Here is a 22980-nt window from a genome sequence, read left to right as displayed (position 1 = left end):
GCTATCATTTCATCTTCGCTTCCATTTTTCTGAGGCAACTCGTCAAACAATGCGGCGAAGAATATGAATGCCCGGGTGCAAGAGGGAACCATCTCCAGGGGCTGAGCGATCACCTCTTTTTTTAAAGATTATGGGTCAGCGAGGATGGCACCGCAAGTTCAAATCCACCGTGTATCTCGTCCACCTATAGACCACGGAAAGTTCAACCTGAAGAAATGTCCCAACCAAAAACGTCTCCTGTCCATTCCCCCCTCACATGCTCCCTGCCCCGATGAGCTACTCCAAGTACATTGTGTTTTGCTCAAGATTTCACCAGCGGCCTTGCCTAGCGTGGGTCATGGGGAGATGATGATTTATCTGACATTCTGTCAATGTTCTGTGCATATTATCAATTATTTTGTAACAGACTTTTTGAAAGCCTTGAGCGTGGTCGGCTACGGTGTAAAGGATCAGGTGGAATTCAGCAGGATGGGCAGCATTTATAGAACCAGGAGGTATATGTCGACGTTTTGGGTTGAGGTCCAGAAACAGGATCGGAAAGCAATGAGAGGGTGGGCAGTAAGAGGGAAGAGAGGTTCAGGTGAAGGTGGATGATAGGGGGAAAACTAGATGGAAATTTGCATGGATGAAGAACAGCGGGGTGTGCTGGCTTGAAATTGGCACATTTAATGTCAATTCCAATTTGTTGTATGCTGCAGAACACGGAATGTGAAAAGTTGCTCTTCCAATTAGCGCTTGCCCTCTCTGTAGCAACGCAGAACGCCGAGGACAAGCCGGTCGCCGTATAACATTTAACGGTAAAATAGAGTCGGCCGCAGCGGTTGGCGCCAACTCCCCATAAAACGGTCGCTCAGTCTCTACTCGCCTTCTTGGGGGAGTTATTTTGTCAGCATCTAATGCAACAAGCCAGAATGGAAGGCGCGCAGGTTATCCTCCCTCCCTGGAAGCGCTATTTAGGTGGATTGTCGGCCTACCTGCCTGCCTCTCTCTCTATCTCCATCACATCCTCTCTCACTAGTTCTCTCGCTCTTTCTGTCTGACTGTCTGTCTGTCTGTCTCTCTCTCTCTCTCTCTCTCTCTCTCTCTCTCTCTCATCTTCTCTCTCTCTCTCTCTCTCCTTCCGCGCGCGCTCCGCGCGCGCGCGCGCGGCCGCTCGCGCCCTGCGCGCGCGCGCGCCTCGGCGCGGCGTGCTCGCGCTCGGCGCGGGGACGAGCGGTTAGCGACAGCGAGCGAGCGAGCGAGCGAACGAGCGAGCGAGCGATGCAGCGAGGAGCGAGCGAGCGAGCGAGCGAGCGCGAGCGAGCGAGCGAGCGAGGACGAGCGAGACGAGCGAGCGAGCGAGCGAGCCAGCGAGCGGCGAGCGAGCGAGCGAGCTAGGACTACCTATCTGGAAGAGGCGAGCGAGCGAGCAGGATCGATGCAACGAGCGATGAGCGAGCTATCGAGGAGCTAGCAGGAGCTAGCTATACGAGCGGTGAGCGAGCGATCTATCGAGCGATCTATCGAGCTAGCGAATCGATCTATCTATCTAAGAGCTATATATAGATATATATATATCTAGATCTATCGATCTCGCTATCTATCTATCTATCTATCTATCTATCTATCTATCTATCTATCTATCTATCTATCTATCTATCTATCTATCTATCTATCTATCTATCTATCTATCTATCTATCTGTTCCTGTGCTGCACTGCTTTATGTTCTGTTTAGCTAGTGATAAAATAAATTTAGATTGCACTGAAATGAATGGCAATGTTCCTTACCAGTTGCAGTCATTGCCAATTCGTCCGACCCAGGATCACCATTTGCTGCTGCCTGAACCCATTTTAAAGGGACCACTTCATTCTCACTGGTGTGCCAGACGCTTCCGCTTCCGCCGCTAAATGCGCCCTCTAGTGGTCACTTTATGACAGCGCTGGGATGGGTGTTGTGTTTTTGTGCGGATCCACCATCCAACAGCAACAGTGTGGGGATCATGGCACACAGGTACACGGCGGAATCCGACACAGGAGCCTGGGAAATAGTGAAACGAGCCAACTTGTTGCTTTTCTGCACAGCAGCCGTAAACCTGCCCGGACAATCGTCGGACGGACCTACTTTGCCGCTGGCATATATTTTCAGCAGGTATTTAGGACTTTCCTCGCCGTGTTGGCTGTACCAAACTATGGTGTCACCAGCTCTTGAGTAGGTACAGTTCATAACTATGACTTGTCCTTCCTCGGCCGTTAATTCAGGCGGATCCTGAGTTACCCATTCTTCCCCGCTCGTTCCTGAAACAGAAACACGGAATGTATGAACGGCCCAAAGGTGCATTCAACTCACGGGAAACGTGCTGGCTGTTTGCTTCAAACGGAAACTCACCCGGAAGCCAGGCCAATATAATCAGGCTGAGGCAATAAGAAATCATCGCGCCAGCTTTATAGTTCGGAAGTTGAATGCGTTCTGTTTTCGAGATGTTACATGAGGTGAATGATATGAGGAAGAAAAGGGTGATCCACCGTAGTCTGAAACTAAGGGGCGAACCGCCGCGACAGGATTGGCTGGGGCACGTAGAAAGCCAATCAGAATGTGTCACAGTTTATATCCCTCCTCTAGGGGTTGTACGTCCGCTCTCTCTCTCTCTTTCTCTCATTTATATTTATCTCTCTCACGCTCGCTCTCTCTCGCTCTTTCCCCCTCTCTCTCTCCCTCTCTCTCCCTCTCGCTCTCTCTCCATCTATCCATCTCTATCTATTTATCTATCTATCTATCTATCTATCTATCTATCTATCTATCTATCTATCTATCTATCTATCTATCTATCTATCTATCTATCTATCTATCTATCTATCTATCTATCTATCTGTCTGTCTGTCTATCTATCTATCTATCTATCTATCTATCTATCTATCTATCTATCTATCTATCTATCTATCTATCTATCTATCTATCTATCTATCTATCTATCTATCTATCTATCTATCTATCTATCTCTCTCTGTCTATCTATCTATCTATCTATCTATCTATCTATCTATCTATCTATCTATCTATCTATCTATCTATCTATCTATCTATCTATCTATCTATCTATCTATCTATCTATCTATCTATCTATCTATCTATCTATCTATCTATCTATCTATCTATCTATCTATCTATCTATCTACCTGTCTGTCTGTCTGTCTGTCTGTCTGTCTGTCTGTCTGTCTGTCTGTCTGTCTGTCTGTCTGTCTGTCTGTCTATCTATCTATCTATCTATCTATCTATCTATCTATCTATCTATCTATCTATCTATCTATCTATCATCTATCTATATATCTATCTATCTAGTGGTGGCGCGATTCACTGTTAGAGCGGCCCCTACAGCCTGTCTGCCTTTTTTTTATTTTTAGTCTAGTTAAATGTAGTTGTTTGTGTTTTTTTAACAGTGCTTTTAACTGTGTATATGTGGGCGGGGGGGGGGAGGGGGAAACTTTTTTAAATCTCTTCCCTGAAGGGGACATGGTTTTACTATTTTATTTAACGTCTTCTAACGTTCTCAATGCGACACGATCACGTAACGATCTAATATTAATATAAGGATTTGATGATTCCTCGGGCATGCATCCCGATATCGCGAGGTCTCTCAAACATTCTTCCAAAGCGCTGCAATTTTTCTGTGTTTTGAAAAAGGTTTAATTCAGTTTAGAGACACAGCGCGGAAAAAACAGGCCCTTCTGCCCATCGAGTCTATGCAGACCATCGACCATGCGTTCGCACTCGCGAACGTTATCCCACTTTGTCTTCCACTCCCCACACACCAGGTGCAATGTATAGAGCCCAATAAACTTACAAACCCGCACGTCCTTGGGTTATGCGAGGAAACCGGAGCACCCGGCGGAAATCCACGCGATCACAGGGAGAACCTGCAAACTCCACACAGACGATACAGCAGGTCAGAATCGAAACCGGGTCCTTGGCGCAGTGAGGCTGCAGCACTAGCAGCTGCGCCACTGTGCCGCCCTGTTTTGTTGGTTGATTGTATTCCTACTGAGTTCAGAGGATTTCGAACCCTCCTTTCCAGAATCACTTGTTAAACGCAAGTCGCGGAGCGATGAGGTGGGAACAGGAGCCTTGCGGAGCATTATGGGGGGAAATCACGTCAGGGGCTGCGAGGATAAAAGATGGAATTTAGATGGAGAATGCAAAAAAAGAAGTCTAGTCGACAAGTAGGAATAAAAACAAAAACAATAAAATGTAAAGTATGTTGGAAGATGAGGTTCTGCGCTTCGTGTTTGAGGATAATATTCTACTAGAAACATAGAAACATAGACAATAGTTGCAGGAGGAGGCCATTCGGCCCTTCGAGCCAGCACCGCCATTCATTGTGATCATGGCTGATCGTCCCCTACCAATAACCCGTGCCTGTTTTACTCCCCATATCCCTTGACTCCACTAGCCCCTAGCGCTCTATCTAACTCTCTCTTAAATCCATCCAGTGACTTGGCCTCCACTGCCCTCTGTGGCAGGGAATTCCATAAATTCACAACTCTCTGGGTGAAAACGATTTTTTCTCACCTCAGTCTTGAATGACCACCCGTTTATTCTAAGTGGTGGAGTGATTTGGAAGATGGAAGAGAGCCCCCTCTGGTGGAGGTTTGAGTGAAATGACGGGAGAGGGTTTTTGTTCGGATCAGCCGCTTCTGTGCCGCAGCGTGGGCCTCATGGCGCAGAGATACACGGCGGAATCGGAGACAAGGACCTCGGAGATACCTAAAGGTATCGAGAGATTCCCTTTGTGGTAAGCAGCAGAAAACCTCTCTGGCAAATCACGAGCCGGATCCCAGGAGTTTGTACTAAATAGTTTTAGTAGATATTTCGGCGCTTGCCCACCGTTCTGAATGTACCAGAAAGCGACCTGATTACCGTAAGATTTGGGGTAATTGCAATTAAGTATTACGGCCTTTCCTTCAAAAACAGTGAGTTCAGGTGGATATTGAGACATGGACTCTTCCCCGTAGCTTCCTGTAATAAAGCGAAAAACAAACATGCGATGAAGCTGAAAGCCCACAACAAATAACCAACAAATAACATCGATCTGTACAGCACAGGAACAGACATTCCTTCACAATATCCGTTCCGAGTATAATGCTAAAATAAACTAATCTCACTTGCTTGAACATAATACCTATCCCTCCATTCCCTGTTTATCCATATTCTTGCTATTGAGGCAGTGCAGCGTAGGTTTACGAGGTTAATTCCCGGAATGGCGGGACTGTCATATGCTGAGAGAATGGAGCGTCTGGGCTTGTACACTCAGGAATTTAGAAGGATGAGAGGCAGTCTTATTGAAACATATAAGATTATGAAGGGTTTGGACACGATAGAGGCAGGAAACATGTTTCCGATGTTGGGGCAGTCCAGAACCAGGGGCCACCGTTGAAGAATAAGGGGTAAGATATTTAGAACGGAGGTGAGGAAACACTTTTTCCACACAGGGAGTTGTGAGTTTGTGGAATTCTCTGCCTCAGAGGGCGGTGGAGGCCAAGTCACTGGATGGATTTAAGAGAGAGTTAGATAGAGCGCTAGGGGCTAGTGGAGTCAAGGGATATGGGGTGAAAGCAGGCACGGGTTATTGGTAGGGGCCGATCAAGGGGCTTGATTCCTTTCAAGAGAGAGCTAGATAGGGCTCTTGAAGATAGCGGAGTCAGGGGATATGGGGAGAAGGCAGGAACGGGGTACTGATTCTGGATGATCAGCCATAATCACATTGAACGGCGGTGCTGTCTTGAAGGGGCGCATGGCCTAATGCTGCACCTATTGTCTATTGTCTATTGTCATATGCCCACCTAATAATCTGGTAAACACCACCTTCATCTATGCCTGCATTGGCACGCCCGTGCAGTGCGTGCCAGGCGCCCGTTACCACTTTGCCCCGAACGTCTCCTTTAAACATTGCCACTTTCACCTTAAAGCTGCGCCCTCCAGACATTCTACCCTATCTGTGCTTGCTATAATGTTGCAGACTTCTATCTTCTATCTTATCAGAGTCTAGGTGCACAAACTGAGCGTTTAAACGCAGACTTACTCGGCAGGAAGAACGTTATTACAAGCAAAGAACATGTAGACCACATGGCAAACGGAGAAGAGTTAGTTGTTTTCAAGATCTCGCCGCCCCACATCCGATATCGGACGCCAGATGCTGATGTCTTTAGGAGGCAATGTGACGTGCATCTGACGCCGGATTGGATAGGTTGTCATAATCCACGCAATGTGAGCCCGTTTACTTAAGACCCGCCCACCACGAGGAGGGGGGAGGGGGGTCGGGGTGCAGCGACACTCTACAGATAATGTAAAGGTCACGCCACCAGAGGGAGCACGAGTATTCCCCCTGCGCCGATAGAAGAAAGTTATGCCCCTTTCCTTTTAGGAAACCTGAACTGAAACCTCTGGAGACTTTGTGCCCCACCCAAGGTTTCCGTGCGGTTCCGTGAGGTTGCAGGTGGTTGCCGGAGGTTGCAGGTAGTGGAAGCAGGTAGAGAGACTGACAAAAACCTCCGGGAACCGCACGGAAACCTTGGGTGGGGCGCAAAGTCTCCAGAGGTTTCCGTTCAGGTTCCCTAAGTGGGACAGCGAGCATTAAGCATCGGCCAAGGAAGTCCCTTTCTGTGATCGGGATCTACACCTCTAATCAGCACATGTTGACTGCATTTTGTATTGTTAATGGTTTATTATAGTCGTCTGTACCGAGATACGATGGGAAACTTCATTTCGCGTTCTCCGCTGAACAAATGATACCGTATATTATACAACTATACTTAGTTTAGTGTAATTTCATGTCACGTGACCCTAGCTGCAGCGGCGAGTGTTCTGCCTTGTTATCCAGTCAGCGGAAAGAATGTACATGATTACAATTGAGCTGGCAATGTACAGTGTACAGATGCAGGGTGAAGGATATAACGTGTAATGCAATGTAAACCCCAGCAAAAGTCCGATCAAAGATAATTTGAGGGGCTCTAGCGAGGTAAATGGCACAACTGGCCACATCTTCCCATCGCCACCCCTTTCTGCTTTCCTCAGAGACAGTTCCCTCCGCAACTCCCTAGTCAACTCGCCCCAACCCACCCCTTCCCCAGGTACTTTCCCCTGCAACCACAGGAGATCCAACGCCTGTCCCTTTCTCTCTCTCCCCTCGACTGCATCCAAGGACCCCGACAGTCCTTGCAGATGCGGCAGGAGTTCACTTCCACCTCCGACAACCACTTCTGTCGTATCCGCTATTACTGGTGTTAATCGGCGAGATCATGCGCAGGCTTTGCCATCGTTTCGCTGAACACCTTCGCTCAGTCCGCCTCAACCTACCTGATCTCCCGCTTGCTCGGCACTTTCATTCCCCCGCCCATTCCCAATCTGACCTTTCTGTCCTGGGCCTCCTCCATTGTCAGAGTGAGGTCCAGCGCAAATTGAAGGAACAGCACCTCATATTTCGCTTGGGTAGTTTACGCCCCAGCGATACGAAAAGTGACTTCTCTTACTCCAAATAGACCTTGCTTTCACTCTGTCTCTATCCCCCCCCCCCCCTTCCAAGTTCTCCCACCAGTCTGAAAGTCTCCGTCTACATTCTATCCCTGTCCCGCCCACTCCCCTGACATCAGCCTGAAGAAGGGACTCGACCCAAAACGTCACCCATTCCTTCTCTCCAGAGATGCAGCCTAACGCGCTATGTTACTCCAGCATTTTGCGTCTATCTTCGAGGTTAATGGCAGCTCAGGACCGCTCTCTAGTTGGTGATATCATAGCTCAGTTGCGTGTAGTTGAAAAAGGCTAAGGAAACAGAGTGAAGAATATACGGTGAAACGCAGAGAGAGATGAAAGGGCCGAATGAGGTAGTTTGGAAGATCGAAAATAAATCCTTGCCAAGTGAGGGAGGTATATTAATGAAATTTATAGCAGCTAAGAAGAAACTATTCTTGAAACTCACCAGTTTCTACTTTGAGGTTTTGTTTCTTCCGCCTGGCGGGTGAAGGGCGAAGAGAAAATGACCGGCGTGTAAATACATTTTGATTAGGTTATCTGTTTTCCCCCAGACAATGTGGAGTGCAGATATAGTGGATGGGAGTGGTAGAATCGTTGGGAGTCAATGGAAATGCGTGGAGCTGGAATAGACAGCGACAGGACAAAGGTCAAAGGTGTCTTTCATAATCGGCGCACTTGTTCTCGCTAGAATTTAGAAGATTGAGGGGGGATCTTATAGAAACGGACAAAATTCTTAAGGGGTTGGACAGGCTAGATGCAGGAAGATTGTTCCCGATGTTGGGGAAGTCCAGGACAAGGGGTCACAGTTTAAGGATAATGGGGAAATACTTTAAGACCGAGATGAGAAAAACATTTTGTACACAGAGAGTGGTGAATCTCTGGAATTCTCTGCCACAGAAGGTAGTTGAGGCCACAGTTCATTGGCTATATTTAAGAGGGAGTTAGATGTGGCCCTTGTGGCTAAAGGGATCAGGGGGTATGGAGAGAAGGCAGGTACAGGATACTGAGTTGGATGATCAGCCATGATCACATTGAATGGCGGTGCAGGCTCGAAGGGCCGAATGGCCTACTCCTGCACCTATTTTCTATGTTTCTATGTTTCAATCACAACTTCTTTGGATGCCGGGAAACTGGTATATCTGCTTACTTCCACATGACCAGCGAGAGCGCCCTCTGGTGACATCTCGTCGGGATGTCATCGGCAGGTTTTTGACCGGGTCCGCTGCTTCTCTGAGTCAGTGTGGGCTCCATGGCACAGAGATACACGGCAGAATCTGAGAGGAGAGCCCCCGCGATTTTCAAGGTCACCGTCCTACTGTCTTTGAAAAAAACGGCAGAAAACCTGTCTGGGAAATCAGGAGATCGTTGGTCGAACGTGTTTAATATCTTCAGTATATATCTCGGTGCTTCCCCTGGACGCTGGACGTACCAGAAGGCAGTTCTGCTATCGTAAGCTGCGGTAAACGTGCAATTCAGCTCGACGGTCTGCCCTTCGTCTGTCGCAAGTTTCGGCGGTTTCTGGGACACGTCATCGCCCCCGCGGGCTCCTGTAAAAAAAAGCACAAAGTTGTGAGCATTCGGGAGGTAAATCAAATCCTCGGCAGCAACGAAGATGCTTTTTTTTGGCTCGACCCACCGGAAAAAACAAGAATCAGTATCAGCAGGACACACATGGCGTTGTTCTGGAGGCGGATGTTGAAGGTTGGTGGTAGACAGAAAATGCTGCTGAAACTCAGCGGGTGCAGCAGCAACTATTGAGCGAAGGAGATAGGCAACGTTTCGGGCCGAAACACTTCTTCAGACTGATAGGGGGTTGGGGAGGCGGGGAGAAGAAAGGCAAAAGGAGGAGGAGGAGCCCGAGGGCTGAGGTATGAAGGGGTGGAGACAACACGGGTTAACAGAATTGTGAGAATTCAATGTTCATGCCCTCAGGATGCAGACTCCCCAAGCGGGATATGAGGAGCTGTTCCTCCAATTTGCGGTGGTGCTCGCTCTGGCTGTCTCTCCATTTTCTGGCTTTCGGTGACGCCGCCTGCTTCCGAGCGAGACCATACACGGGTAAAGGGCGTTTTGCAGATGCAGCGACACATAGATACATAAATACATAGACTATAGCCTCCCGAGGAAATACAGAGTTGGCTCAGTTATATCATTTCCTTTTCCGGTGTGCGGTGTCCTCTTGATGTCATTGTGTGAAATATATTCCAATTAATAATCTCAGACCACAGGGTTTATACTTGCCCCAACAGAACAATAACATCTGCTTCAGGCGCGTAGAAAGAAGAAAGGGGCAATATTGGCCTTGGGTCTTCACCGAATCGTTTACCTCTTGCCTCAGGTGTTGCTGGACCCGCTGGGTTCTTCAGGCCGTTTAATATGTTTGTCCTCCAGATTCCAGACTCGACTTCAAACACGTGGGCCTGAGCAGCCTGTGATTTTATACCTTAGAGGGCAGGAAGCCGGGGAGTGATCTTACAATGGTTTATAACACAATGAGGGGGACAGATGGGGTGATGTAGAGAGTCTTCAGTCCCAATGTAGGAGCAGAAAGAACAAAAGGGGATATGGTTTTACTCTTTTATTTAACGTCTTCAAACGTTCTTAATGCGACCTGATCACGTAACGATCTAATATTAATATAAGGATTTGATGATTCCTCGGGCATGCATCCCGATAACGTGAAGTCGCTCAAACATTCTTCCAAAACTCAGCAGTTTTTCATTGTTTTGAATAAGATTTAATTTAGATTAGAGACACAGCGCGGAAACAACAGGCCCTTCTGCCCATCGAGTCCATGCAGACCATCGATCACACGTTCGCACTAGCGAACGTTATCCCACTTTGTCTACCACTCCCCACACACCAGGGGCAATTTATAGAGCCCAATAAACTTACAAACCCTCACGTCCTTGGGTCATTCGAGAAAACCGGAGCACCCGGCGGAAACCCACGCGATCACAGGGAGAACCTGCAAACACCACGCAGACGATACAGCAGCTCAGAATCGAAACCGGGTCCCGGGCGCAGTGAGGCTGCAACACTTCCAGCTGCGCCACTGTGCCGCCCTGTTTTGTTGGTTGATTGTATTCCTACTGCGTTCAGAGGATTTCCAACCCTCCTTTCCAGAATCACTTGTTAAACGCATGTCGCGGAGGGATGAGGTGGCAACAGCAGCCTTGCGGAGCATTATGGGGAGAAATCATGTCAGGGACTGCGAGGATAAAAGATGGAATTTAGAGGGGGAATGCAAAAAAAAAAGGCCAGTCGACAAGTAGGAATAAAAACAAACAAAAAAATGTAACGTGTATTGGAAGATGAAACTCTGCGCTTCGTGTTTGAGGGTCAGATTCTATTAGAAACGTAGAAACATAGAAAATAGTTGCAGGAGGAGGCCATTCGGCCCTTCGAGCCAGCACCGCCATTCATTGTGATCATGGCTGATCGTTCCCTATCAATAACCCGTGCCTGTCTTCTCCCCTTATCCTTTGACTCCACTAGCCCCTAGAGCTCTATCTAACTCTCTCTTAAATCCATCCAGTGACTTGGCCTCCACTGCCCCCTGTGGCAGGAAATTCCATAAATTCACAACTCTCTGGGTGAAAAAGTGTTTTCTCACCTCAGTCTTAAATGACCTCCCCTTTATTCTAAGGGGTGGAGTGTTTTTGGAAGATGGAAGAGAGCGCCCTCTGGTGAAGTTTCGAGTGAAATGACGGGAGAGAGTTTTTGTTCGGATCAGCCGCTTCTATGCCGCAGTGTGGGCGTCATGGCGCAGAGATACACGGCGGAATCGGAGACAAGGACGCCGGAGATACTTAAAGGTATCGAGAGATTCCCTTTGTGGTAAGCAGCAGAAAACCTCTCTGGCAAATCACGAGCCTCATCTCCGGAGTCGGCATTAAATTTTTTCAGTAGATATTTCGGCGCTTGCCCACCGTTCTGAATGTACCAGAAAGCGACCTGATTACCGTAAGATTTGGGGTAATTGCAATTAAGTATTACGGCCTGTCCTTCAACAACAGTGAGTTCAGGCGGATATTGAGACATGGACTCTTCCCCGTAGCTTCCTGTAATAAAGCAAAAGAAACAAGCGATGAAGCTGAAAGCCCACAACAAATAACCAACAAATAACATTGATCTGTACAGCACAGGAACAGACCTTCCTCCACAATATCCGCGCCGAGCATAATGCTAAAATAAACTAATCTCACTTGCTTGAACATAATATCTATCCCTCCATTCCCTGTTTATCCATATTCTTGCTATTGAGGGAGTGCAGCGTAGGTTTACAAGGGTAATTCCCGGAATGGCGGGACTGTCATATGCTGAGAGAATGGAGCGGCTGGGCTTGTACTCTCTGGAATTTAGAAGGATGAGAGGGTATCTTATTGAAACATATAAGAATATGAAGGGTTTGGACACGCTAAAGGCAGGAAACATGTTCCCGATGTTGGGGGAGTCCAGAACCAGGGGCCACATTTTAAGAATAAGGAATAAGCCATTTAGAACGAGATGAGGAAATAGTTTTTCACACAGAGAGTTGTGAGTCTGTGGAATTCTCTGCCTCAGAGGGCGGTGGAGGCCGGTTCTCTGGTTACATTCAAGAGAGAGCTAGATAGGGCTATTGAAGACAGCGGAGTCAGGGGATATGGGGAGAAGGCTGGCACGGGGTACTGATTGAGAATAATCAGCCATGATCACATTGAACGGCAGTGTTCTCTTGAAGGGGCGAATGGCCTAACCCTGCACCTATTGTCAGTGTGTGCCAGGCATCCGTTACCACATTGCCCCGAACGTCTCCTTTAAACATTGCCACTTTCACCTTAAAGCTGCGCCCTCCAGACTTTGACACGTCAACCTTGGGAAAATGTGTTTTGACATTCTACCCTATCTGTGCGCGCTATAATGTTGCAAACTTCTATCTTATCAGAGTCTAGGTGCACATACTGAGCGTTTAAGCGCAGACTTACTCGGCAGGACGAAGGTTATTACGAGCAAAGAACATGTAGTCCACATGGCAAACGGAAAATAGTTAGTTGTTTTCAAGATCTCGCCGCCCCGCATCTGATTTCGGACGCTAGATGCTGATGTCTTTAGGAGGCAATGTCACGTGCATCTGCCGCCGGATTGGATGGGCTGTCATAATCCACGCAATGTGAGCCCGTTTACTTAAGACCCGCCCACCACGAGGAGGGGGGAGGGAGGGGGGTGCAGCGAAACTTTTCAGATAATGTAAAGGTTACGCCACCAGAGGAAGCACGAGTATTCCCCCTGCGCTGATAGAAGAAAGTTATGCCCCTTTCCTTTTAGGAAACCTGAACGGAAACGTCTGGAGACTTTGCGCCCCACCCAAGGTTTCCGTGCGGTTCCCGGAGGTTGCAGGTGGTTGCCGGAGGTTGCAGGTAGTGGAAGCAGGTAGGGAGACTGACAAAAACCTCCGGGAACCGCACGGAAACCTTGGGTGGGGCGCAAAGTCTCCAGAGGTTTCCGTTCAGGTTCCCTAAGTGGGACAGGGAGCATTAAGCATCGGACAAGGAAGTCCCTTTCTGTGATCGGGATCCACACCTCTAATCAGCACATGTTGACTGTATTTTGTATTGTTAATGGTTTATTATAGTCGTCTGTACCGAGATACGATGGGAAACTTCATTTCGCGTCATCCGCTGAACAAATGTTACCGTATATTATACAACTATACTTAGTTTAGTGTAATTTCATGCCACGTGTCCCTAGCTGCAGTGGCGAGTGTTCTGCCTTGTTATCCAGTCAGCGGAAAGAATGTACATGATTACAATTGAGCCGGCAATGTACAGTGTACAGATGCAGGGTGAAGGATATAACGTGTAATGCAATGTAAACCCCGGCAAAAGTCCGATCAAAGATAACTTGAGGGGCTCTAGCGAGGTAAATGGCACAACTGGCCACATCTTCCCATCGCCACCCCTTTCTGCTTTCCTCAGAGACCGTTCCCTCCGCAACCCCCCTGGTCAACTCTCCCCATCCCACCCAAACCACCCCTTCTCCAGCTATTTTCCCCTGCAACCGCAGGAGATACAACGCCTGTCTCTTTCTCTCTCTCTCCCCTCGACTGCATCCAAGGACCCCGACAGTCCTTGCAGATGCGGCAGGGGTTCACTTCCCGCTCCAACATCCACTCCTGCTGTATCCGCTGTTCCTGGTGTTAATCAGCGAGACCATGCGCAGGCTTTGCCATCGTTTCGCTGAACGCCTTCGCTCAGTCCGCCTCAACCTACCTGATCACCCGCTTGCTCGGTTCTTTCATTCCCCCGCCCATTCCCAATCTGACCTTTCTGTCCTGGGCCTCCTCCATTGTCAGAGTGAGGTCCAGCGCAAATTCAAGGAACACCACCTCATATTTCGCTTGGGTAGCTTACACCCCAGCGATATGAACATTTCCTTCTCTAACTACAAATAGCCCTTGCTTTCACTCTGTCTCTATCCCCCCCCCCCTCCTTCCCAGTTCTCCCTCCAGTCTTACAGTCTCCGACTGCATTCTACCCCTGTCCCACCCACTCCCCTGACATCAGTATGAAGAAGGGACTCGTCCCGAAACGTCACCCATTCCTCCTCTCCAGAGATGCAGCCTAACCCGCTAAGTTACTCCAGCATTTTGCGTCTACCTTCGAGGTTAATGGCAGCTCAGGACCGGTCTCTAGTTGGTGATATAGAATAGAATAGAATGCTATTTATTGTCATTCAAACCTAGGTTTGAACGAAATGTCATTTCTACAGTTTTTTTACATTACAAAACAATCCAAGACCCACACTTAACACAGTTTACATAAACATCCATCACAGTGAGTCTCCAACATCTCCTCACTGTGATGGAAGGCAAAGTCTTTATCTCTTCCCTTTGTTCCTTCTCCCGTGGTTCAGCAGTCCAGCTGCAGTGTCGAGGCGAACTGGGGCTCCGATGTTAAAGCCCCCGGCGGGTGATGGTTAGTCCTGAGGCCGTTTGAGCCACGCCGGGCGATGTTAGGCCCCGGCTCCATGTCCTTTAAACCCCGCGGTTCCAGCGGTAGAAGTTCAGTTGCGTGTAGTTGAAAAAGGCAAAGGAAACAGAGTGAAGAATATAGTGTGAAACGCAGAGAGCAATGAAAGGGCCGAACGAGGTAGGTCGGAAGAACGAAAATATATCCTTGCCAAGTGAGAGAGGTGTATTAATGAAATTTATAGCAGCGAAGAAGATACTATTCTTGAAACTGGTGGTGTCTGCTTTGAGCTTTTCTTTCTTCCGCCCGACGGGATAAGGGCGAAGAGGAAATGACCGGCGTGTAAATACATTTTGATTAGGTTATCTGTTTTCCCCCAGACAATGTGGAGTGCAGATATAGACGATGGGAGTGGTAGAATCGTTGGGAGTCAATGGAAATGCGTGGAGCTGGAATAGACACCGACAGGACAAAGGTCAAAGGTGTCTTTCATAATCGGCGCACTTGTTCTCGCTAGAATTTAGAAGATTGAGGGGGGATCTTATAGAAACGTACACAATTCTTAAGGGGTTGGACAGGCTAGATGCAGGAAGATTGTTCCCGATGTTGGGGAAGTCCAGGACAAGGGGTCACAGTTTAAGGATAAAGGGAAGATCTTTTAGGACCGAGATGAGAGAAAAAAATTCACACAGAGAGTGGTGAATCTCTGGAACTCTCTGCCACAGAAGGTAGTTGAGGCCAGTTCATTGGCTATATTTAAGAGGGAGTTAGATGTGGCCCTTCTGGCTAAAGGGTTCGGGGGTATAGAGAGAAGGCAGGTACGTGATACTGAGTTGGATGGTCAGCCATGATCATATTGAATGGCGGTGCAGGCTCGAAGGGCCGAATGGCCTATTCCTGCACCTATTGTCCATGTTTCTATGTTCGTAGAATCGTGGTTCCACTCGTACAGGAAGGTTTAAATCACGACTTCTATGGATGCCGGGAAACTGATATATCTGCTTACTTCCACATGACCAGCGAGAGCGCCCTCTGGTGACATCTCGTCGCATGTCCTCGGCAGGTTTTTGTCCGGGTCCGCTGCTTCTCTGAGTCAGTGTGGGCTCCATGGCACAGAGATACACGGCAGAATCTGAGAGGAGAGCCCCCGCGATGTTCAAAGTCACCGTCCTACTCTCTTTGAAAAAAGCGGCAGAAAACCTGTCTGTGAAATCTGGAGATCGTTGGTCGAACGTGTTTGATTTCGTCAGTATATATCTCGGCGCTTCCCCTGGATGCTGGACATACCAGAAGGCAGTTTTCCTATCGTAAGCTGCGGTAAACGTGCAATTCAGCTCGACGGTCTGCCCTTCGACTGCCGCCAGTTTCGCCGGTTTCTGGGACACGTCATCGCCCCCGCGGGCTCCTGTAAAACAAAAGCACAAAGTCGTGAGCATTCGGGAGGTAAATCAAATCCTCGGCACGCAACGAAGATGCTTTTTGGCGAGACCTACCGGAAAACACAAGAATCAGTATCAGCAGGACACACATGGCGTTGTTCTGGAGGCGGATGTTGAAGGTTGGTGGTAGACAAAAAATGCTGGAGAAACTCAGCGGGTGCAGCAGCAACTATTGAGCGAAGGAGATAGGCAACGTTTCGGGCCGAAACCCTTCCTCAGACTGATAGGGGGTTGGGGAGGCGGGGAGAAGAAATGCAAAAGGAGGAGGAGGAGCCCGAGGGCTGAGGTAGGAAGGGGAGGAGACAGCAAGGGTTAACAGAATTGTGAGAATTCAATGTTCATGCCACCAGGATGCAGACTCCCCAAGCAGAATATGATGTGCTGTTCCTCCAATTTGCGGTGGTGCTAGCTCTGGCTGTCTCTCCATTTTCTGGCTTTCGGTGACGCCCGCCTGCTTCAGAGTGAGACCATACACGGGTAAAGGGCGTTTTGCAGATGCAGCGACACATAGATACATAGACACATAGACTATAGCCTCCCGAGGAAATAAAGAGTTGGCTCAATTATATCATTTCCTTATCCGGTGTGCGGTGTCCTCTTGATGTCATTGTGTGAAATATATTCCAATTAATAATCTCAGATCACAGGGTTTATACATGCCCCAACAGAACAATAACATCTGCTTGAGGCGCGTGGTAAGAAGAAAGGGGCAATATTGGCCTTGGGTCTTCACCGAATCGTTGAGCTCAGGTGTTGCTGGACCCGCTGTGTTCTTCAGGCCGTTTAATATGTTTGTCCTCCAGATTCCGGACTCGACTTGAAACACGGGGGCCTGAGCCAGAGGAAGAGGATGTGCAGCCTGTGATTTTATACATTGGAGGGCAGGAAGCCGGGGAGTGATCTTACACTGGTTTATAACACAATGAGGGGAATAGATGGGGTGATGCAGAGAGTCTTCACTCCCAATGTAGGAGCAAAAAAGGACAAAATGGGACATGGTTTTACTCGTTTATTTAACGTCTTCTAACTTTCTTAATGCGACCTGATCACGTAACGATCTAATATTAATATCAGGATTTGATGATTCTTCGGGCATGCATTCCGATAACGCGAAGTCTCTCAAACATAAATGTAAGGTTATCCACGTTGGTAGCAAAAACAGGGAGACAGATTACCATCTAAATGGCGTCAAGTTCAGAAAAGGGGAAGTACAACGGGATCTGGGGGTCCTTGTTCATCAGTCTGTGAAAGTAAGCATGCAGGTACAGCAGCCAGTGAAGAAAGCGAATGGCATGTTGGCCTTTATAACAAGAGGATTCGAATATAGGAGCAAAGAGGTCCTTCTGTAGTTGTACAGAGCCCTAGTGCGACCACACCTGGAGTAGTGTGTGCAGTTTTGGTCCCCTAATTTGAGGAAGGACATTCTTGTTATTGAGGGAGTGCAGCGTAGGTTTACAAGGTTAATTCCCGGGATGGCGGGACTGTCATATGCTGAGAGAATGGAGCGGCTGGGCTTGTACACTCTGGAGTTTAGAAGGATGAGACGAGATCTCATTGAAACATATAAGATTGTTAAGGGCTTGGACACGCTAGAGGCAGGAAACATGTTCCCGATGTTGGGGGAGTCCAGAACCAGGGGCCACAATTTTAGAATAAGGATTAAGTAATTTAGACGGAGACGAGGAAACACTATTTCTCACAAACAATGATGAGTCTGTGGAATTCTCTGCCTCAGAGGGTTGTGGACGCAGGTTCTCTGGATGTTTTCAAGAGAGAGCTAGATAGGGCTCTTAATAATAGCGGAGTGAGGGGATATGGGGAGAAGGCAGTGATTGGGGATGATCACCCATGATCACATTGTATGGCGGTTCTGGCTAGAAGGGCCGAATGGTCTACTCCTGCACCTGTTGTCCATTGTCGATATTGTCTTCCAAAGCTCAGCAATTTTCTGTGTTTTGAATAGGGTTCAATTTAGTTTAGAGACACAGCGCGGAAAAAAACAGGCCCTTCTGTCCATCGAGTCCATGCAGCCCATCGATTACGCCTTCGCACTAGCGAACGTTATCCCGCTTTGTCTTCCACTCCCCACACATCAGGGGCAATGTATAGAGCCCAATACACTTACAAACCCTCACATCCTTGGGTTATGCGAGGAAACCGGAGCACCCGGCGGAAAGCCACGCGATCACAGGGAGAACCTGCAAACTCCACGCAGACGATACAGCAGCTCAGAATCGAACCCAGGTCCCTGGCGCAGTGAGGCTGCAGCACTTCCAGCTGCGCCACTGTGCCGCCCTGTTTTGTTCGTTGATTGTATTCCTACTGAGTTGAGAGGATTTCGAACCCTCCTTTCCAGAATCACTTGTTAAACGCATGTCGCGGAGCGATGAGGTGGCAACAGGAGCCTTGCGGAGCATTGTGGTGGGGGGAATCACGACAGGAGCCGCGAGCATAAAAGATGGAATTTAGATGGGGAATGTAAAAAAAAAAGGCCAGTCGACAAGTAGGAATATAAACAAACAGAAAAAATGTGACGTAAGTTGGAAGATGAATCTCTGCGCTTCGTGTTTGAGCGTCAGATTCTATTAGAAACATAGAAACATAGAAAATAGGTGCAGGAGGAGGTCATTCGGCCCTTCGAGCCAGCACCGCCATTCATTGTGATCATGGCTGACCGTCCCCTATCAATAACCCGCGCCTGCCTTCTCCCCATATCCCTTGACTCCACCAGCCCCTAGAGCTCTATCTAACTCTCTCTTAAATCCATCCAGCGACTTGGCCTCCACTTCCCCCTGTGGCATGGAATTCCGTAAATTCACAACTCTCTGGGTGAAAAAGTTTTTTCTCACAGTCTTAAATGACCTCCCCTTTATTCTAAGGGGTGGAGTGTTTTTGGAAGATGGGAGAGTGCGCCCTCTGGTGGAGATTCGGGTGAAATGACGGGAGAGAGTTTTTGTTCGGATCTGCCGCTTCTATGCAGCAGCGTGGGCCTCATGGCGCAGAGATACACGGCGGAATCGGAGACAAGGACGCCGGAGATACTTAAAGGGATCGAGCGATTCCCTTTGTGGTAAGCAGCAGAAAACCTCTCTGGCAAATCGCGAGCCTCATCTCCGGTGTCGGCATTAATTTTTTTCAGTAGATATTTCGGCGCTTGCCCACCTTTCTGAATGTACCAGAAAGCGACATCATTATTGTAAGATTTGGGATAATTGCAATTAAGTATTACGGCCTGTCCTTCAACAACAGTGAGTTCAGGCGGGTATTGAGACATGGACTCTTCCCCGTAGCTTCCTGTAATAAAGCAAAATAAACATGCGATGAAGCTGAAAGCCCACAACAAATAACCAACAAATAACATCGATCTGTACAGCACAGGAACAGACCTTCCTTCACAATATCCGTGCCGAGTATAATGCTAAAATAAACTAATCTCACTTGCTTGAACATAATGCCTATCCCTCCATTCCCTGTTTATCCCCATTCTTGCTATTGAGGGAGTGCAGCGTAGGTTTACAAGGTTAATTCCAGGAATGGCGGGACTGTCATATGCTGAGAGAATGGAGCGGCTGGGCTTGTATACTCTAGAATTTAGAAGGATGAGAGGTAATCTAACTGAAACATATAAGATTATTAAGGGTTTGGACACGCTAGAGGGAGGAATCATGTTCCCGATGTTGGGGGAGTCCAGAACCAGGGGCCACAGTTTAAGAATAAGGGGTAAGCCATTTAGAACGGAGGTGCCCTTGCAGTGTGTGCCAGGCACCCGTTACCCCTTTGCCCAGAACGTCTCCTTTAAACATTGCCACTTTCACCTTCATGCTGCGCCCTCCAGACTTTGACACGTTAGTTAGTTGTTAGTTGTTTTCAAGATCTCGCCGCCCCACATCTCATATTGGACGCCAAATGCTGATGTCTTTAGGAGGCAATGTGACGTGCATCTGACGTCGGATTGGATGGGTTGTCATAATCCACGCAATGTGAGCCCGTTTACTTAAGACCCGCCCACCACGAGGTAGGGGGAGGGGGGGGGGGGTACAGCGACACCCTTCAGATAATGTAAAGCTTGAGCCACCAGAGGGAGCACCAGTATTCAACTTGCGCCGATAGAAGACATTTATGCCCTGTCCCACATAGGAAACCTGAACGGAAACCGCTAGAGACTTTGCGCCGCACCCAAGGTTTCCGTGCAGTTCCCGGAGGTTGCAGGTGGTTGGCGGAGGTTGCAGGTCGTGGAAGCAGGTAGGGAGACTGACAAAAACCTCCGGGAACCTCCGGGAACCGCACGGACACCTTTGGTGGGGCGCAAAGTCTCCAGAGGTTTCCGTTCAGGTTCCCTAAGTGGGACAGGGAGCATTAAGCATCGGACAAGGAAGTCCCTTTCTGTGATCGGGATCTACACCTCTAATCAGCACATGTTGACTGTATTTTATATTGTTAATGGTTTATTATAGTCGTCTGTACCGAGATACGATGGGAAACTTGATTTCGCGTCCTCCGCTGAACAAATGACACCGTATATTACACAACTATACTTAGTTTAGTGTAATTTCATGTCACGTGTCCCTAGCTGCAGTGGCGAGTGTTCTGCCTTGTTATCCAGTCAGCGGAAAGAATGTACATGATTACAATAGAGCTGGCAATGTACAGTGTACAGATGCAGGGTGAAGGGTACAACGTTTAATGCAATGTAAACCCCAGCAAAAGTCCGATCAAAGATAATTTGAGGGGCTCTAGCGAGGTAAATGGCACAACTGGCCACATCTTCCCATCGCCACCCCTTTCTGCTTTCCTCAGAGACCGTTCCCTCCGCAACTCCTTGGTCAACTCGCCCCATCCCACCCAACCCACCCCTTCCCCAGGTACTTTCCCCTGCAACCACAGGAGATGCAACGCCTGTCCCTTTCTCTCTCTCTCCCCTCGGCTGCATCCAAGGACCCCGACAGTCCTTGCAGATGCGGCAGGGGTTCACTTCCACCTCCGACAACCACATCTGCTGTATCCGCTATTCCTGGTGTTAATCGGCGAGACCATGCGCAGGCTTTGCCATCGTTTCGCTGAACGCCTTCGCTCAGTCCGCCTCAACCTACCTGATCACCCGCTTGCTCGGCTCTTTCATTCCCCCGCCCATTCCCAATCTGACCTTTCTGTCCTGGGCCTCCTCCATTGTCAGAGTGAGGTCCAGCGCAAATTCAAGGAACACCACCTCATATTTCGCTTGGGTAGCTTACACCCCAGCGATATGAACATTGCCTTCTCTAACTCCAAATAGCCCTTGCTTTCACTCTGTCTCTATCCCCCCCCCCCCCTCCTTCCCAGTTCTCCCACCAGTCTTACAGTCTCCGACTGCATTCTACCCCTGTCCCACCCACTCCCCTGACATCAGTCTGAAGAAGGGACTCGGCCCGAAACGTCACCCATTCCTCCTCTCCAGAGATGCAGCCTATCCCGCTAAGTTACTCCAGCATTTTGCGTCTACCTTCGAGGTTAATGGCAGCTCAGGACCGGTCTCTAGTTGGTGATATAGAATAGAATAGAATGCTATTTATTGTCATTCAAACCTAGGTTTGAACGAAATGTCATTTCTACAGTTTTTTTACATTACAAAACAATCCAAGACCCACACTTAACACAGTTTACATAAACATCCATCACAGTGAGTCTCCAACATCTCCTCACTGTGATGGAAGGCAAAGACTTTATCTCTTCCCTTTGTTCCTTCTCCCGTGGTTCAGCAGTCCAACTGCAGTGTCGAGGCGAACTGGGGCTCCGATGTTAAAGCCCCCGGCGGGCGATGGTAAGGTCTGAGGCCGTTTGAGCCACGCCGGGCGATGTTATGCCCCGGCTCCATGTCCTTTAAACCCCGCGGTTCCAGCGGTAGAAGTTCAGTTGCGTGTAGTTGAAAAAGGCAAAGGAAACAGAGTGAAGAATATAGTGTGAAACGCAGAGAGCAATGAAAGGGCCGAACGAGGTAGGTCGGAAGAACGAAAATATATCCTTGCCAAGTGAGAGAGGTATATTAATGAAATTTATAACAGCGAAGAAGATACTATTCTTGAAACTGGTGGTGTCTGCTTTGAGCTTTTCTTTCTTCCGCCCGACGGGATAAGGGCGAAGAGGAAATGACCGGCGTGTTAATACATTTTGATTAGGTTATCTGTTTTCCCCCAGACAATGTGGAGTGCAGATATAGACGATGGGAGTGGTAGAATCGTTGGGAATCAATGGAAATGCGTGGAGCTGGAATAGACACCGACAGGACAAAGGTCAAAGGTGTCTTTCATAATCGGCGCACTTGTTCTCGCTAGAATTTAGAAGATTGAGGGGGGATCTTGTAGAAACGTACACAATTCTTAAGGGGTTGGACAGGCTAGATGCAGGAAGATTGTTCCCGATGTTGGGGAAGTCCAGGACAAGGGGTCACAGTTTAAGGATAAAGGGAAGATCTTTTAGGACCGAGATGAGAAAAATAAATTCACACAGAGAGTGGTGAATCTCTGGAACTCTCTGCCACAGAAGGTAGTTGAGGCCAGTTCATTGGCTATATTTAAGAGGGAGTTAGATGTGGCCCTTCTGGCTAAATGGTTCGGGGGTATAGAGAGAAGGCAGGTACGTGATACTGAGTTGGATGATCAGCCATGATCATATTGAATGGCGGTGCAGGCCCGAAGGGCCGAATGGCCTACTCCTGCGCCTATTTTCTATGTTTCTATGTTCCAATCACAAATTCTTAGGATGCCGGAAACTGATATATCTGCTTACTTCCACATGACCAGCGAGAGCGCCCTCTGGTGACATCTCGTCGCATGTCCTCGGCAGGTTTTTGTCCGGGTGCGCTGCTTCTCTGAGTCAGTGTGGGCTCCAAGGCACAGAGATACACGGCAGAATCTGAGAGGAGAGCCCCCGCGATGTTCAAGGTCACCGTCCTACTGTCTTTGAAAAAAACGGCAGAAAACCTGTCTGGGAAATCAGGAGATCGTTGGTCGAACGTGTTTAATTTCTTCAGTATATATCTCGGCGCTTGCCCTGGACGCTGGACGTACCAGAAGGCAGTTTGGCCGTCGTAAGCTGCGGTAAACGTGCAATTCAG

The 22980-nt window shown here is 48.5% G+C and overlaps 2 long non-coding RNA genes across 2 annotated transcripts; one reads left to right on the top strand and one right to left on the bottom strand.

Annotated features, from left to right (window-relative positions):
• Positions 1–7406: 7406 nt before the first annotated feature.
• Positions 7407–21219, top strand: LOC116981631. The gene is made up of 3 exons (XR_004414269.1): positions 7407–7459; positions 15404–15407; positions 21117–21219. It is a non-coding gene; the product is annotated as an uncharacterized LOC116981631 (long non-coding RNA).
• On the bottom strand, positions 7943–18094 carry LOC116981630. The gene is made up of 3 exons (XR_004414268.1): positions 17951–18094; positions 8818–8820; positions 7943–7952 (listed from the first exon to the last, which is right to left on the bottom strand). It is a non-coding gene; the product is annotated as an uncharacterized LOC116981630 (long non-coding RNA).
• Positions 21220–22980: the final 1761 nt, after the last annotated feature.

This window comes from Amblyraja radiata, chromosome 15 (assembly GCF_010909765.2).
Source record: "Amblyraja radiata isolate CabotCenter1 chromosome 15, sAmbRad1.1.pri, whole genome shotgun sequence".
Lineage (NCBI taxonomy): Eukaryota > Metazoa > Chordata > Chondrichthyes > Rajiformes > Rajidae > Amblyraja > Amblyraja radiata.
Note: the sequence above shows the minus strand (reverse complement) of the source record. Positions and strands in the feature narration are given on the sequence as shown.